The sequence below is a fragment of the Grampus griseus genome (genome assembly GCF_964374135.1).
Source record: "Grampus griseus genome assembly, chromosome: 13".
NCBI lineage: Eukaryota > Metazoa > Chordata > Mammalia > Artiodactyla > Delphinidae > Grampus > Grampus griseus.
In genome coordinates this window covers 68,050,124-68,067,251 of record NC_139007.1, presented here as the reverse complement: position 1 = coordinate 68,067,251, position 17,128 = coordinate 68,050,124, and the positions used below count along the sequence as shown (strand labels likewise).

General features: G+C 43.4%; 1 protein-coding gene across 4 annotated transcripts in view; it reads left to right on the top strand.

Annotated features, from left to right (window-relative positions):
- PLAGL1 (PLAG1 like zinc finger 1) overlaps positions 1-17,128 on the top strand; it is a 65,925-nt gene that overhangs the window by 34,717 nt on the left and 14,080 nt on the right. For all 4 annotated transcript variants that reach the window (XM_082669387.1, XM_082669385.1, XM_082669386.1 and 1 more), the window contains exons 4-6: positions 340-404; positions 4,496-4,527; positions 8,966-9,035. The gene's annotated coding sequence lies outside the window, so the exon portion shown is untranslated. The remainder of the gene's footprint in view (positions 1-339; positions 405-4,495; positions 4,528-8,965; positions 9,036-17,128) is intronic.

Genomic DNA, 17,128 nt, shown 5'->3' with positions numbered 1-17,128 from the left:
AGCTGAGGCAGAGAGCTGTTCAGCAAGTGGTGTGAGGTTTCTGAGTGGCTCCAGGTGACACCTGGATCTGAATGTAGGCATTCTGGCACCATGGCCCCAGCTCGTCACCACGTCACCACATTGTCTCTCTCAAACTAAAAATCCTGTGAGAACTTAGAGGTGTGTCTCTGGAAGGTTGGAATATAACACGATGGCATATTGACGGAAAGAAGTTTTTGATCCTGGCATTCCTGAACTCACATTCTGTATGTAAATGTCTCCTAACGCAGTATCGGTGTGGTTTTTCTCAATGCCTTTTTTTTTTTTCTTTAACCTTTTGACATTTTTTTCCTCTTCTAGGATTGCTCTCACATCTGATGTTTCATGTCACATCTGAAACTCCTCTGTACCTCAAACTTAGAAAGGTAAGTGTGTCTCCGCTACACCCTCTGACTTCTGCCCAGGCTGCTCTCTGTGGCCAGCTGTGAGTCTGTGTTCTCATTCTCCTACGTTAGAGCACACGCCAAAGCTTCCCGCTCTCCACGGTAGAGGGGGTTATGTTCCAGAAAACACTTGCTCTCTGAGAATTTTCATTTGAGGAACTGCAGACCTTGAGGGAAAAATTACAGCTGGGGAATATGAAAGCCTATTTTTTCCTCTTTAGAAAAATCAAGAGAACATGCTAAGAACTGTCATTGATACTCATATAACTTTAGAAATAAGGGGCACTATACAGATGCCTTTTATCTATCATGACTTGTTTCCTAGAAACTTGTGATCTCCCTCCCTGACACTTAAAAAGACGTTTTCAAAGAAAAACAAATTAATGCTAGGGGAAAATTGGGGGTATTAGACTCCATTTAGAATCGTATTTAGTATGTTGCATCCATGACAATTCAGTCTCTAAATCATGCTCCTAAAGTCATAATGTGAGGTGATTCTCAATTTGCATATATTCTGTCCAAATTTCCTAAAATTATGAAATAAGTATGCCACTAAATCCAGTGGAGGTAACCTAAATTTGCCCCTAAATTTGAGGGAACTCGTGGTCGACAGGATCCCCAATATTTATCAGAAGTTTTGATTTTTATTTTTCTCCATCATACATATAGAGATGATGATTTGTTTTAAACGCCTGTTTCAAAATAGTGACACCTAGTCATTAAATTTCATATCCAGCATTTGGGTTGTTTTTCTCCTGTGACGTGTATTCGTTCTCTGTTTAAGCCCATTGCCTTCTTCACCCCAAAGGAACCCTCCCCCTACTTTGCAGCTTTAGTGCTAACAGTGTTGCTTAACCATAACTTTTGGCCTCTCTCCACATAGTTTTCTGCAAAATGTCCTTGACTGCAATATGCCGTATTTTTTTATTCCAGTCTTCTTTGTAAGTTTTCTTATATCCCATTGTACACTTGAGTTTTTTTGGTTTTTTTTTTTTTTCTCCTAAACTAGATGAACCACTTCCAAATTTATTTTGCTCTTGGACTGACTTCTAGAAAGGCTGTCCACAGCTGCTCCAGGTGAAGGGCCAAAGTGAAATATTAGATGTGTGTGTTTAAATTCCTGTTCTCCAAATGGTTCTAATTGAAATTAATCCACTTCCCCACTCATACATTCAAAAGAAAGATTCTAGCAACATCCAAATGTGCCAGAATCACTTCTGTATATCATTTGGGTGACTTCATGATACCTGTAAGACCAATTCATGCCAGGCCTATTTGTAATTGTTTCCTCTAGTTAAATGTGACATTGCCATTAAAAGCACAGCTAATAATATTATACTGCTTAAGAATTTAAAAATCTTTCAAATACATGACATACAAAGTTTTGAAGCAGGCAGGAAATAATTAGAAACTTCTTTTACAAGTATGTGTTAGAGAATGGAATTGTGTCATGATCCAAATTAAAGAAAGATTATTGAAGTGAACCAATAATTCATACTTTCTGTTATATGTATTGTATTCTGAAACAGGTTATGAATATTTCCTAGTTGTGAACTTACCCAGTGTATAAAATCATTCTTGATACTTACTAAACAGGCCACATCTACTTTGTACATAAACTTCAGACTCTGCCCCAGTCATTGTGCCCCCGTATGGACATACGTAATGCATAATCTTACAACAGCTCTGCCAGGTAGAGAGATGTAAGCATGAAGAGAAGTTAGGGAACTTGCTTAAGGTTACCTACCTGGCAAGTAGCAGAGCAGTGTTCCGACCTAGAGCCATGTGACTCCAAAGCCGCTGCTCTTTGCACTCCACCAGCCCATCTTTCTTGGACTTCCTCCAGCAGAATAGTATCATTTGGTTAACGTTTTTTAACTAACGGTAGGAACACAACCTAGTATTAAGTAGAGTATGCTTCTAGTAAAAGAATAAGGGAGAGTAAAACACATTATCGTACCACTTTGAGGTAAGGAAAGTTACTATCCAAGAAATAGCATTAATTTTTTTTTTTTTTTTTTTTTTTTACTTCCTTGACTCCCTGAACAAACAAAAAGTTAAAGTGAAGGCCGTTGGGGATGAAGGGCATTGGGGGGGGTCATCATATAGGAGGGTGTTAACTATTGTGGGTACAATTAATAAATAAAGCACATATCTCTATCAATGTGTTTAAAATAGTGTTAGGAGTTATGCGTGTTTATACTATGACAGAGTGTACTTTATTTGGGGAGTAACTTAATTGATCCATTATGTGGCATTTACCAAGGTAATTCTTCCCTTTTTGTTTGAGCACAGGAATTAAAAGTGATTCATAAAACAGACGCGCACACACACACAGTCAACGTGCAAATTAGAACCACAGTAGGGTGATCATCATTTTTTGTTGTTTCCCTAAAATGGTTCCCGTTTGCTAGTTCCGATTCGGGACATTTAGAGCTCCCTGTCAACGCTCAGCTTTACAGAGAAACTTCAGTGTTCAGTTATTGCTGTTAGTCTTTTTTGTGCACAGCTTTAAAAAATTGTTTTCTGTGTTTTTTCCTATGGAATTACTGATTTTAATGTATAGAATGGATAAACGCAGGAGCATTATCTGTCTGCCTGCTGTCTGAGGTCTCTTTCTATAACGCGAGCCCTTAGCATATCGCTCTTCTGATTAAAAACTTGCAGTGGATCAGTCAGGACTCTTGGTTGCAACTGACAGAAATTAATGGGACCATTGAAGAATTCCAAACAGCCAAGTGACGGGAGCGTATTTGCATGTTAGAAGAATCACTCTGACAGCGGCATTGTTAGAATGAAGGGATGAAGGGGAGCCAGTCTGAGAACAGAGAGGCTGAGGAACCAGTAGGGATCTCGGTGTCCAGTGCGTAGAAATGTCCCTTTACTGATAAGCTCTTTACTTGCCAGGCTAGTAGTAGTTTGAAGGAAGCCACGTGAAAATTGAGTTCTTGGCCAGTAGGGTGGGCCGGTCCCCATCGTCCAGCACACTCTCCACCGCCACTAAGTTTTGGGGCACCACAGGTCGGAAGGTAGCCTCCGGCACGTGGTTGCCCCTGTCGGATGGTGAGGGTTGGGGCTGAGCCCTGTGAGTGCTCATTGACTGCCCCCTCCTCTCTTCCATCTGGGCTCCCCCATCTGGTGTGAGAAGGGAAGCAAGTGTCAGCAGAGGCCAGACCCTTAGGAGAGGAGAGCGGCCCTGCACTCTGGTTTTCCGAGCCTCTGTCTGCTTGCTCAACGCACCCTAACTTCCAAGTTCCCTGTCTGGGGGTTTTCTTCTTGGGCACCGTTTAATACCAAATGCTCATTTTCCTAATAACCGAAGCAGAGAGGGGGGCACTGTCTTGGCCCGCCCTGCCTCTGTGATGGGGCACTTGCTCCCCAGATATCTCCTCCTCTCCCGGGTCTGTCTTCCCTGTGGATGCGCCCCACATGCCGGGCAGACTTAGTGGGTGCTAGTGCAGCAGGAAAATGGGGTCCCCTATTTGCTGATTCTTGTATGTCTGAAATGCTTCCAACCAGAACTCCCTGTTCCAAAAGTTCTAATCTCGGCATACTGGCTGATACATCTTGGCTTATCTAGAATCCTCTCTGGTTTTCATCAGTGCCTTCATAAGCCTCATCCGAAGTCTCAGATATTCAGCCACAGAATTTAAATGGAATTTGTTTTGAGGACATGACTGACCCCAGAGTCCAAATCCCTGTAGACATTTGGTGTCACAAGGACCTACCGTTACTGCAACATCTCTGAATCAACAAATTTGTCACATTTATATCGTTTCTCCTCCCTGACACCACCCCAGTTTCCAGCACACTCTTATTTCCATCTTCTGGAAACCAACAGTTTCCAGAACTGTTGGAAACAGTTGGTTTCCAAACTGATGGAAACTCTGTCCGGGCAGCTGGTCTGGGAGGCACGTCCAGGCTCAGAAGCGGCGGTGTCCTGGGCCTCAAGATTCTAGCAGCACTGGCCTCTCTTTTCTCTTCCTAGTAGACTTCTGTTTTTTCCTTTGGTTTTTAAGCAATTCAGAGTTTAAGATAAAGGCCTTAAACTTTCTCTGTCTCTCCCTTTCTAGGTATTTGCATAGGAATCAGAGGCGTTAATCTTGTGAGTAAACTCTCGACATCTGTACTTGTTTCCTTCCTTCCTTCCTTCTCTACCTGCCCCCGGGACTAAAGCACAGGACAGCTGCCAGGTCCCCAGCACCTTTGCAGAGTCCACACTCCTCTCTACAAGAGGAGGGGTGGTGGCATTTTTTGAAAAATAATCTGGCTCCCATTGTGGAAGTTGAAGCTAGTCTATAGCACAGATGCACACAAGTCTGTGATTCTTTGCACCTTACTCAGGCGCCCCTCACAGGTCTGAATCTCATTCCACGGTGTCAAGTATGCAGGAAGTACTCACTTTTGTATTCCCCATGCCGTCAACCTAGAGAGAAATTTCATTGCAGTCATTTTTAGGTGTCTCCCTTTCCCCCGTGGAGTGTGTGTCCTAGAATCTGGAGACTTCCCTGGCACCCGGTAGGTGAGGGCTGGTCGTTGGTATATGACAGTGGGGTAGTGGTCTCTTGAAGCCCTGCCACTCTTGCCCCAGGCCTGGCCTCCCTGAGCACACCCACAGCTGTCCTCTAGAGGGTTCTGCCCTGCCTTGGGGACAGAGCTGTGCCAGGGCCCCTTTTCCTTTCCAGCCCCGGGAGCTGGGGGTGGAGGGGACAGTGTCTTTTTCTCTCCCTCTTACCGCTCTCTCCTTCTCTCGACCCTGAAATTGGGCAGAGTCTCCTCACTGGGTTTAGATGTTAAGAAAGACAGACTGCTTCTGCCGTCATCTGGGCTAAAATACAAGGAATTACAAAGCTGCACCTGTTTTAAATGAGCTAGAAAGGATGTTGGGAGGACAAACGAAGTAACATTCCAGAGTTGTCCTGCTGCACTGATTTGGAGGCTGTAATGAAGGCAAAACATCACCCAAACACTGGTAACTATGGAAATGAAGAGAAGGAAACAGATTTGAGAGACAATAAGCTCGAAGAATCTGTATAGCTTAGTCAGTGAGTAAAATCTCGTATGCCTCCAGAGTTTCTAACTTTGGAGCAGCTGGGAAGCAACACGGTGAAGAGACTGACTATTAATAATGTGGACTCTCAAATCCCACACTCTGGATGCAGAGCCCGGCCCAGCTGCTTGCTGACTGTGTGACCGTGGGCAAACTGGCGTCACTCCTAAGCCTCAGTTTCCCCATAAGTAAGATGAGGTTAATGCTTCCTCCGCATACGGTTGGTTGTTTGGAGCATTAAGTAAAGTGATTAAAACAACGGCCATGACCTGGTGAGCATCCAACAGACGTTAACTCTTATCCCATAGTGGTGCCAGTGGCTAAAATCGCTGGTGGCGGAGGAGCAGGCCTGGCGGGTTAGCCGTGCGGAGCCCCTGCTCTAGGGTAGGTGACCTTCAGGGGCACTGACGATATCTAAGCTGAGAGGTGCAGGAGGAAGGTAGATGGATTCGCCTGAAATATGAAAGAAGTTCAGGATTGAAGATAGAGATTTGGGAGGTCTGTGACCCCAAGGAGTAGTTGAAACCCTGGGTGGTGACTGAAGTCCCCCAGGGATTGTGTGAGAGAAGGTAGAGGGCCAGGTGCCAGGCTCACAGATCTGTTCAAACTCTGAGCAACCCTTTCACAACATGCTCCTGTCGTCTTCAAAACGACTCCATTGCTGTGAAATGAATAATGAATGTCCTGTTTACGGTCTCCACTTCAGAGGTATAATCTCAGTCGCGGTGATCCAGCTCCCCGAAGTAAGACTTAGCTGCCTGTGATCTGCCAAATCGGGTGGGCTCCTTTCCGTCTGGAATCACAGTCCTTAGAAAATAAAAAAACTTATCTGGGAGGCTTTTCGAAAACAGGCCCTGCACATCCTCAACCCAGAGGAGTCTTTCGCTGGAAGCCGAGGCAGGCCTCCCTGTGTCCAGGCTCGCCCAGTTCTTTCCCACTCAAATCATTTGAAATAAAAAAGTCAGTTTGAAGAATTTACTTAAGCAAAATCAGGAGTAGCTCCAAGTGAATGAGCTGAAACTGGAGGGAAATCCCTTTGTTCAATTCGGGTTTCAGTGAGCGCTCAGCAGGCAGCTAAACCAGTTCATTAACAGAGAAAAAGACGCGTTTCTCAAAGCGGCTCAGAAGCTAATGCTTAGAAAAACAGATTGTGACAGCAGAAATGCGTTCTAGAAATCGTAACGCTCTAGATTCAGGAAACTTTAGTTTTTGTCATCACTGAATAAACAAATCACTTCCCCCTAAATATCTCCCCTTTATTTAAGACAATTCCCTCTAACTGATCTGTTTACCGTGCACCAATCCTCGTTCCTAGAAAAATGTGATTTTTCTTCCTACTCTGAAGCTCAGAAACAACTATATCTAGAAATGTTTAATGTTATTGGGTCATTTAAAAAAAAAACGTATTCTTTACCAAAAAAATAATAGAATTGACATATTGAAACCTTTTCTCTGTGATTTCTGAAATCCAAATTCTGACCTGAAAAACCATTGTCTGCAAGTAGCATCCTGTCACGCGCAGACGTGCTGTTCTTCCTAACTGCCTCTGCGCTGCTTTAGCAAACTGTTCTACACTGCGCATGATTTTTCCCCTGGGGCCACGCATGCTTTCAGGTTCTCTGTTGCATTGTTAACTATTTAAGCATTAAACTGGGGCTGAGATGGCAGGTGGGAAAGGCCGAGGGACTTGATCTCCTCCCTGCCAGAGTTCTCCGCTTTCACTAGTGCTGCTTACATTGAACGGCTTAAGAATAAGCTCCTGTGTGAGCCCTCGGAGGCCAAGGAGTATTGTTGAATTCAGAAAGGAATCTCTTTCTTTTAGTGATAATTTGAATATTTTGACAATGAAGCTAAGCTACTCCACTGCCTGGTTTGCGTACTTCATGTCATGTGCGCCCTTTCTAGTGAAGCAGAAGAGAGCCTCTGCCTCTCTTCATAAATTCATAAATTGGTATTGTCCATTGATGAGATGGGTAGGAGCAATGGAGGAATCATCCAGAAGAATTGTACTCTCTTGCTTTAATGTTTTTTACAGCTCTTAAAAAAAATTAATATAGGCCTTTGGAGACCACCCAATTAAACCACCACGATAAAGGTTGAGTATTTTGAGAAGAGAGCTTGACCATGAGGATAATTTGTGAAGTGTTTATGCATCTGCAAAGCAAGGAGTACGTTTAAAACAAATACTCTGGGTGATTCAGAGAACCTACTCACCTCCAGTATTTCCCCTAAATTGTGGTGGATTATTTTAAAACTTTAGTTGTCTGAAAATGGCCTTAATTTTCCTGTTTTTAACTTAATTTTCCTGTTTAATAACTTATATTATTCAAAATAAATGGACATAGCCTTTTTGAGCAAATTAAGAGAAGAAAACAGGCAACCAAGTGAATAAATCGCTTAGGTGAGATATAATTGGCTGTTACATAATAGATTTACCTTTGTACCAGTAAAGAGAATCCCGAAAAGCTTCCCCCCTAAGAGGATTGACTGGTTAGAATAGTCTTAGTTGGAAGAAGCCAACTTTTATAATTGATTGGTGAACAGAGATACCCATTTCCAAATGCTCACCAGGGATCAGTGGTGGGAAGCTGGCTGTAGACCTTTCTGGAGACTTGGTGAAAACATAAGTTCCCAGGGCCCCAGCGACGCTGTCAGTCAGTGTTAGTTTGTACTGTGGCCTAGGAATCAGTATTTTTAAAAGATTGCCCTGGTAATTCTAACGTATAGCCAGGTTTGGTAACCGTGGAACTGTATATGCAAATTGGAGACTTCACCTTTTCACCCTGCACGGTTGATAAATCTATATGAAGATATGAAGCTTTTTATGTGAGGCTTTTGTTGAAAATGAATGTCTACTGTTTATTGCTGATTTTTTTCAATTCATAATTTGTTTTAGGTTCTGTTATTACGTAGACTTGCATACCCGTTTTATGGTATTCTAATACTGTTGATTTTTTAAAAATGCCATTTCCTCTGAGTTCTATTTTGAATATTTTATGTAAGCAATTTCATGGTTGTTGTTTTTTTTTCTACTTGCAGAAAGCAGGGGAAAACATCAGGGTTTTTCTAATCCAGTTGCAAGTAGGACAAAGGATATAATATAAATACTTAAAGATCTTCCTGGGCAAGATTACATGAGACGTTGAAAACCTTTTAAGTTACAACATTATGAACTTCAGCACACCTTTTAAATATATCAGATGATCTAAATGTTACAGACTTTTGCCATATGGTGTATCTGAGACATTTAAAAATTAAGGGTGGTGGGTCTACTGACGTATTATACTGTAGGATTTTAACATCTGAACTTGATCTATCGTCTATTAAAATGCCTAAAAAGCAGGAGAAAATCTCCTCCACACATTAGCAGTTGTGTATGTGTTTGTGCTCTTGAAGTAAGCAAGCTCAAGCTGCCACGTAAGCGGGGGTGGGGGGCAGGGGGAGTGTTTTTCTAGCTTCGTTCACTTAAGGTGTGCAAGATCTCTTCTTACAGGTTTGAAGCCTCAAACTTCTGAGAGGTCTCCCTGACTGCCTTCGAGCTGATGTTTCCTGTCGCCGAGTAGGTACGCAAGCAATGATCGCTTTTAAAAATTACTTCTCTCTGAGCATGTTTATTAGTAATTGCTTGTAAACACATAGTAAAAGAGGTCAAGGACATGCAGGAGGTTCAAGGCACTTCAAAAAGCCTCTGGTAGAGAAGAGCTACATTTCCCCCTCAAACTGTGAAATACCTTAGAACAGAATTCTTTTGACCTTCTCTTTTTAAAAAGCAAATTAGTATCCTCTGTGTTTCGGGGAATCAGATCCTGCAGTTAACAACTTCTCATATCCTCTGCCTTCCCCACACACAGCCCCTGTAATATCTGCAGATCTCTGGAATTTTCTGCTGACAACGCCATCAGTTCAAAAGCTTTAAAGCTGCCCTATCTTCACTCCTCACTCGTGTACATAAGAAGATGTGTAAAGGTTGCCTCCCATTTGTGGAAGATGTTGACTGATAAGCCTAAGGAAGATGCTGGTCACGTACCAGTTGCACTAGGGAGTCCAGCTGCAGCTTCCAAGGCTTTGAAAATACTGCGGTAAAAGCTACTGCTGAAGTCCGCTGCTGTGTAGACAGCTTAGCCGGGGAGGATGGCAAGGTGGGGGTGGAGCGTGCTTGGTTTAGCTCAGAACATCCGGGTTTGGCCTCTGGTCACCATCGTCGTCATCAGTCATGACATTAATGGGAGTTAACACTCTTAGAAGTTAACGCTGTGCATTAGGCTTTGCGTAGTACAGTGTATTGCCTGCAGTATCTTTGTATTAGTGAGTGCCTGTGGGCAAAGGACTGAGGTGTCTGGGCCTCAGTTTCCTCATCTGTTAGATGGGGTTAAAGATGCCTTTCTAGCCCATCTCACAGGGCTGTCAGATGGGCATTAGTAGACAAAGTAGCATGAGAGGACTTTATGAGTTCAACTGAAATGTAATATTGTTTTACTGAAGGTTCTTTTGGCTCCATTTGAAATAGAATATTCTTACTAAATAATATCATGATTTCTTGGCCAGAAATTGAAATTCATCCCAGCGTGGCCAGCATGTCTACTAGGAACTGAGAAAGGCACTGGCAGTTCTCATTAGGGGTGTGTGTGGGGGGGTGGGAGTGTCTTGCCCTTGTATCTTCCGGTCACTGTATGATTGACACTGGAAGACGGTGCGTGACAACCAGTAAGATCCTGGAATGTGACTGCCAAGTATTGGGTGGTGAGTCTGTGGGCTGAAGACAGGTAGGGGGTGGCGAACACCCCAGGCCCTGTGTGTCTCTGGAGCTTAGCGGGACAAGCTCAGGCAAAATGGACAGGGCAGTCGCCAGCCAAGCCGGGAAGGAAGAACAACGTGAGGCATCGCTATAGGCTACTGGGAAGGAGCAGGAAGCATGCGGCAGCGGGAAATTGGGGCTTATTGTAAGCAAGGTGCCTGGCCTCCAGGGCGACAGGAGCACAGGACGGCACATTGAAGCCCCTGCGGATGGGCTGCGGATGGACCACACATGTGGATTGCGAGGACAGCTACTTAGAGAGGTTCACATTCCTCCCCATTGAACTGGGTATGATTGTAATGGTTTGTTAAACAAACAAAGAACCTAAAGCTGTGAATGAGGGAGAGAAAAGACTTAAGGTGAAAAGGAGAGGAGGCCCTGCTTGCTGGTGTTCCACTCTTTTTAAGCTCCCTGCCCCCTTCCTTGACATTCCTTTCTCCCTTTCAGAGAAGACAGTGCAGTAACTTGGAAAAGTTGCCTTGTCTCTCCAGTGCCATTTCCTTTTAAACTGGAAACAGGATGAAATAAAATGTCACCTTACCAAGACAAAAATGAAAAACTGGGGTCCTCTTAAAGGACTAGTGATAAATATTTTTATATTTCTAACCAAGTATGTCTGGGTGAACAGTTTGCTTGGCATCCTTTGAATTTATTGGATGTGCCGTGGAAAGGCCAAGAGAAGATTCTCAAGTCAAGCGCTGGATAGTAGCTTTGTCCCGTAAATAACACATGTGGCCGCAGAGGTGGGCAGACCTCTGCTTCTGGAGGAAGGGGTGTGAGCTTTGGAGTGGGCACAGCAATTTCACTTTTCTCTCTGAACTGTGTACACAGTTTATAGTCAAGTGAGTTCCGGATGTTCATCCATTGAAAAAGCTTGGAAAAAAAAAAGTGTAAATTGTTTTTTGAAACTGCCAATTACATCTGTGTCCATTCAGTTAATCAGATTAGGTCTCAGGCCCTCCTTGTGGGAAAAAAGGAACCATTTAGAGGTTTCAGAACAGTACTTTTAAATCTGCTGTCCCCGCAGGGTAATGAAGTTATTCACGGGGGAGGGATTAGTGATTACGTGTAACTTTTTTCTTGTGGACAGCAGTCTGTTGATACAGCGCCCTCACTTTCCCTGGCTCCCAGATCCCCCCGCCTGGCGCGTTGGAGCCCTTGTGTTCAGGGCACTGCCTTCTTTGCAGGCCCATCGCCTGCTCCCCCGCCTCTGCTCACACCTGCCTTCCAGCCAAACTAGAGCACATGATCCATGCTGCCCCGTGTGGCTTCATGCCTCTGTGCTTTTACATGGTCTCCCCTCTGCCTGAGATGGACCTACTCCCTTTCGTCCACCTGGTTGGCTCCTCAACTCAGCCCAAGTAGTCATTACAAAAATTTAGACAGGACGGATACTCAAAGAGGAAAAACAAAGAAAGTCATCTCTAATTCAGCCCCCGGCGACCCTTTGCTGACATACTGTTATCTGCACTTTCAGCCCTTTTTCTATTTATTTAGAGAGCTGGCTTTTTTAAGGATGAAACGGTCCTCCCAAGTCTTGAGCATCCTTTCCCGATCTCATGTAGCTTTTAAGGTTCCGTCAAGAGATTTTAACTCGGGCGTCTGGCTTCCCGTCATCCATGTGACTAGTGAGCTTTTCTTATTTCTTTTCTCAGTGTGAGCCTTTGCCCTCACACACTTCCTGGGAAGGAATCAGGCTTTTCTTTTCCCTAGAATGGTAACCGTATTAGGACAATAGGCCCTGCCGATAATTAGGTAAGTTTTGGTTCCTCTGTGCCCTGCTCTTAGAGTTCCAGGAAAAGAGATCACCGCTGTCAGCTATAGAAACACATCGTAAAGGGCATAAAGGCGAGTAGCCGAGGATTTGTTGGGAGGGGGGAGGGGGATATATTTCCAGCTGTCACAAAGGAGTAGTCCCTGCCGCTGACTTTAATGACTAGGAAATCTTCTCCTCACACCAAAGGCTCTTGTCTGGATTTCGGGTCCGTGCTCCACCCCACCCCCTGCCATGCTACCTAGCGTTCATTAACAGTCTCCCTGACACATTCCGTCCCATCTCAGCTTGAGAACCAGTCCCGGGCCTCACACTTGCCTCTCCGGATGCACTTACCTATTTTGCTTGCTTGTAGACCTTTGTCTGTTTCTTCCTAAATGTTAATATTTAAGAGCACCGTGTATGAGGTGGGGCGAGGAGGAGTGGGGAGCATTTAAGAACCTGTAGAGATGTTTCCTTCCCTCCTCTCTGCCTGATGGATATTATGCCGAGCGGTCGGTCCCGTAGAGGTGCTTCGGCCCTGTCTGGGGAGTCCCGAGCTGTGTAAGGTCCCTGCTTCCGCTCCGTGTGGGTGCGGGAGGGAGTGGCATCATAACAGGATGGTTTCAGATGACGCCTGTGTGGTGATGGAGCCTGGCTCCTGGTCGGCGGTCCTCTTTTGCCGTCGGCAGTTTGCTTTCTCTCAGTCTTCTTTGGCTCATCAAGGCTCATATTCCTGGGCTTCTGCCTGTTCCAGTGCTTCCTCCCATCCCAGGCAAGACAGAGTTCTATGGGCATCTCTATCTGCTTCTACCTCTTTCTTCTCTCCCCACCTCCATGTAGGCCTGGAGTGGCCAGTCTTGACAAAATCAGTTACATGTTATCTTCGATGTGCTAAACACAGTATAATAATAAAAGGCTCCCATCTGTTAAAAAAAAAAAGCCCACCTCTTCTCGTAGAGTGGGCAACCAAACAGGATTTTTGAGCTATTAGGGTCTCGTTTTGTATTTTCACCATCTAGAAATTATTTGGAACATCTTATCAAGTTTTTTTAAAATGCAAACTTAATTCTCATTTTGCTTATTTTTATCACCACAGACTTGTCACTACACTACCTTACCTAAGAGGAACTGAGGGAATTGAGGCAGAAGGCTTCTTCTGTCCTTGGAGCCTCCAAGAGGGACATGCCACCACACGCCCACTTCCATCTGGCTCCACAGGGCAGAGTAGGTCCCCTAAGGGAGGACCAGTCTAGCTGCGGCCTGCTGTAAAGAAAACAAATCCCTGCCCAGCCCAGGCCACCCCACTGTACCAGCCCACTTGGGGAGCGCAGACACTGGTGACCAAGGCTGATCATGCGCCCTTACTGACGATCTGAAGCCACCCACATACACAGAGCCCAGAGTAATTTATAAAGTCACTTACAGAAGTCAGATTCAGAATGGTATCCACTTTCCTGCAGGCAAGGGTATTATTCGCTATTATTTAGCCTGGGAGACGACCTCAGGGCCTCCTCCATGTGCAAGTCTCCTGGCTGGCCTGAATGCCCCTTAGGCACCATTAAATTCAATACCTCTGAAACTGAACTCCGGACTCCTGTGTTCTGCTAGGTTTTTCTTCTGGGGCTTGACATTTCTTTCCCTCTCCACCGTCACTGTCCCCTGTTTCCTCTACCATTTTCTAAGTCCTAATTTAACTACAGTAGTCCCTCCTTATCTGAGATTTCACTTTCCATGGTTTCAGTTACCCACGGTGCAAAAATATTAAATGGAAAATTCCAGAAATAATTCATAAATTTTAAATCGTGCACCATTCTGAGTAGCACGATGAAATCTCATGCCGGCCCGTTCCATCCCACTCAGGACGTGAGTCATCCCTTCATCCAGCATATCCTGCCTGTTGGTCACTTAGTAGCTGGCTCAGTTATCAGACCCACTGTCGGTATCACAGTGCATGTGTTCAAATAACCCTTATTTTACTTAATAAGCACAAGAGTGGTGATGCCGTCAATTTGGATGAGCCAAAGAGCAGCCGTAAAGTGCTTCCTTTAAGGGAAAAGATGAAACTTATCAACTTAATAAGGAGAAAAATCATATGTCGAGGTTGCTAAGATCTACAGTAAGAAGGAATCTTCTATCTGTGAAATTGGGCAGAAGGAAAGAGAAATTTGTGCTAGTTTTGCTGTCTCACCTGAAACCGCAAATGTTACGGCCACGGTTCGCGATAAGCGCTTAGTTGAGGCGCAGAAAAGGCATTAAATTTGTACAATAAGATTTTGGAAAAAAAAGATATTTTGAGAGAGAAACCACATTCATATAACTTTTGTTACAGTGTTTGTAATAATTGTTCTATTTTGTTCTTGTTGTTAATCTAATTAATCTAATTTCTAAATTAAACTTTATCCTAAGTACGCATGTATAAGAAAAGACATAGCATATGTACAGTTTGGTAATATCTGTGGTTTCAGGCATCCACTGGGGGTCTTGGAACATATTCGCTGTGGATAAGGGGCGCCTACTGTAGTGGGTTCCTGTTGCCTGGCTCCCCTGGTCACTGGTCCTGGGATCCCTGCCCTTTGTACTTTGCCTCCTCTTGGTCTTCTGTGGCTTCTTTGAGGCTTAGATTCCTGTGCTTGTTATGCCTTTTCCATCACTCAGCAGGAATGCCTCCTACTCCTGTTGAGACAGTGTTTTGTTGGCATCTTTCTACCTGTTTCTACTTCTCTCCCCACCTCACTCTACCTCCACATAAACCCAGAGTTAGTGGCTACCCTTGACTAAATATGTTAGTCAGCCTGCTAAAATATTACAACAAAAAGGCCACCTTCTCCTAGTGCAGTAGAGCAGTACATCACTGGCGCTTTACGATTTGGTCTGTCTCTCTCCAGCCTGTTTGTCCATGGTACCCCCATGTTTACATCCATATCCAGTCATACTGAAGTACTTATTTTCTAGTACCCTGTGTTGATTCATTCCCCTGGCCTGCAGTAGACCACCTCCCCCTCGAACACCAGGTAAACTTGCTGGCTCAGCTTAAACTTTGGCTTCTCCGTGAAACTTCTCCTGATCTCCCAAGCAAGAGATAGTTATTCCTTCGACAACCATATATCTTATCCATCTTGAGTTTCAATGATTGTTTTCACTTTTTTTCATGCATAAGTCTTTATAGAGCAATTTAATTGCATCATATCTTAGTTCTTAAGGAGGAGCATCTTAGAATGTACACGTCCTGACTCCAGGCTTGTATACTACCTCTTTCCCTTCCACTGGGCATTACTTGGTTTTGCCTGACTTTCTAATTTTTGCCAATCTAGTTGGGGAGGGGGGTGTTAAGAAATAAAACAAAAAGTGTCAGATGTAAATGCATGACACAAGGAAAAAAAAAAAAGAGGCAGGGAATGGAGGCATAAGGAGTGCCTTATGGGGATTAAATAAATTAACCAGGATTGAAGTTTTGCCAGTCAAGAAGGGGGAAGGCCCACAGAGTAAAATGTACATGGGAAGTGATTTTAATGGTGGAGCAAGAGATCTAACCTGGATAAAACTGTACATATTTTCATTTGTTTATTGGCTACATGGGTTTCCCCTTCTGTGAAATACTTTTTAAGTTTTTCGTTCTTGCCTAAAGGTTTAAAGGTTTTAAAGGTGTAAAGTTTTGTTTTAAACATTAAGCCTGTAATCTGTCTGGAATTAATTTCCTATATGATGTATGGTAGGAATCCAGTTTCCTTATTTTCCATATGGATAGCCAATTATTAAGTAGTCCGTTCTTTCCCCAATGATTGCAGTGCCAGCCCTGTCGTGTATTAAGTTTCCATACAAAAGTGGGTCTGTTTCTCGGCTATTCATTCTACTCCATTGGTCCACTAGTCTAATCCTGTGCCTATATCATACTGCCGTAATTACTGTATTTTTTTTTTTTTTTTTTTTTTTTTTGCGGTACGCGGGCCTCTCACTGTTGTGGCCTCTCCCGCTGCGGAGCACAGGCTCCGGACGCGCAGGCTCAGCGGCCATGGCTCACGGGCCCAGCCGCTCCGGGGCATGTGGGATCTTCCCGGACCGGGGCATGAACCCGTGTCCCCTGCATCGGCAGGCGGACTCTCAACCACTGCGCCACCAGGGAAGCCCTGTACCTTTTTTTTATAAAAGTTTTTATCTGTTATCTTTTGCCTTTTCTTCTTTGGTCTGTTTGTATGATGATGAGAATGAGCCAGCTGAGTGGAGAAAGTCTTGGCTATTCTTGACTTTTCCTCTTCCATATAAAATTTTAGAATGATCTTGTCAAGTTCCAACAAAGAACCTTGTTGAATTTTTATTAGAACTTCAGTGAATCAGTACATCAATATGAAGAGAACTGCCAATATTACAGTAATTCTATCTGTATTTCCCTATTCATGAACATGGTATATTTCTCCATTTATTTAGGTTTTCTTTTGTCTTTCGGTATAGTTTTATAGTTTCTCCATAAATATCTTGTTTGTCTTTGGTTAGATTTATTCCTAGCTATCTTTGCTTTGTGGCTAATTAATTTTAAATTATATTTCTGTTTGCTGGCATTTAAAAATGCAGTCGATTTTGTATTTTGATTTTTGTAACCAAATACCTTGTCAGACTTTCTAATTCTCATATTCTATGTGTGGATTCTTTGGAGTTTTCTATATAGTCATCTGTGAATGGCAAAAGATTTATTCCATTCCAATTTTAAGTCTTTTTATTGCTTTATTGTTTCGACCACAACTTCTAGTACAAATGTTTAATAAGAAAGTGATAATAGGCACCTTTTTCATATGACAAAGATAGTAAACTGTCTTATTAACTTAAAAAAATTTAAATTAAAAATTTAATTAAAAAAAATTAAATTCCTGTTTCTTAGTCTAATGATGCACATTTTAACAATTTGACCTATGGATGGTCTACTGTTAATTAGTCTCTGGGTCATAAAAGGTTGCTTCATGGTGCTAATCACTAGTGAGCATTAGGACTAACAAAGATGTAAAAATAGCAGTACCCTCAAAAGAAGCCACATTGGCAAACATAAAGGTGCCTAAGAGTCATCAGGGGAGTTTATTAAAATTGCAGATTCTCAGATGCTCCCCCAGCAAGTTTGA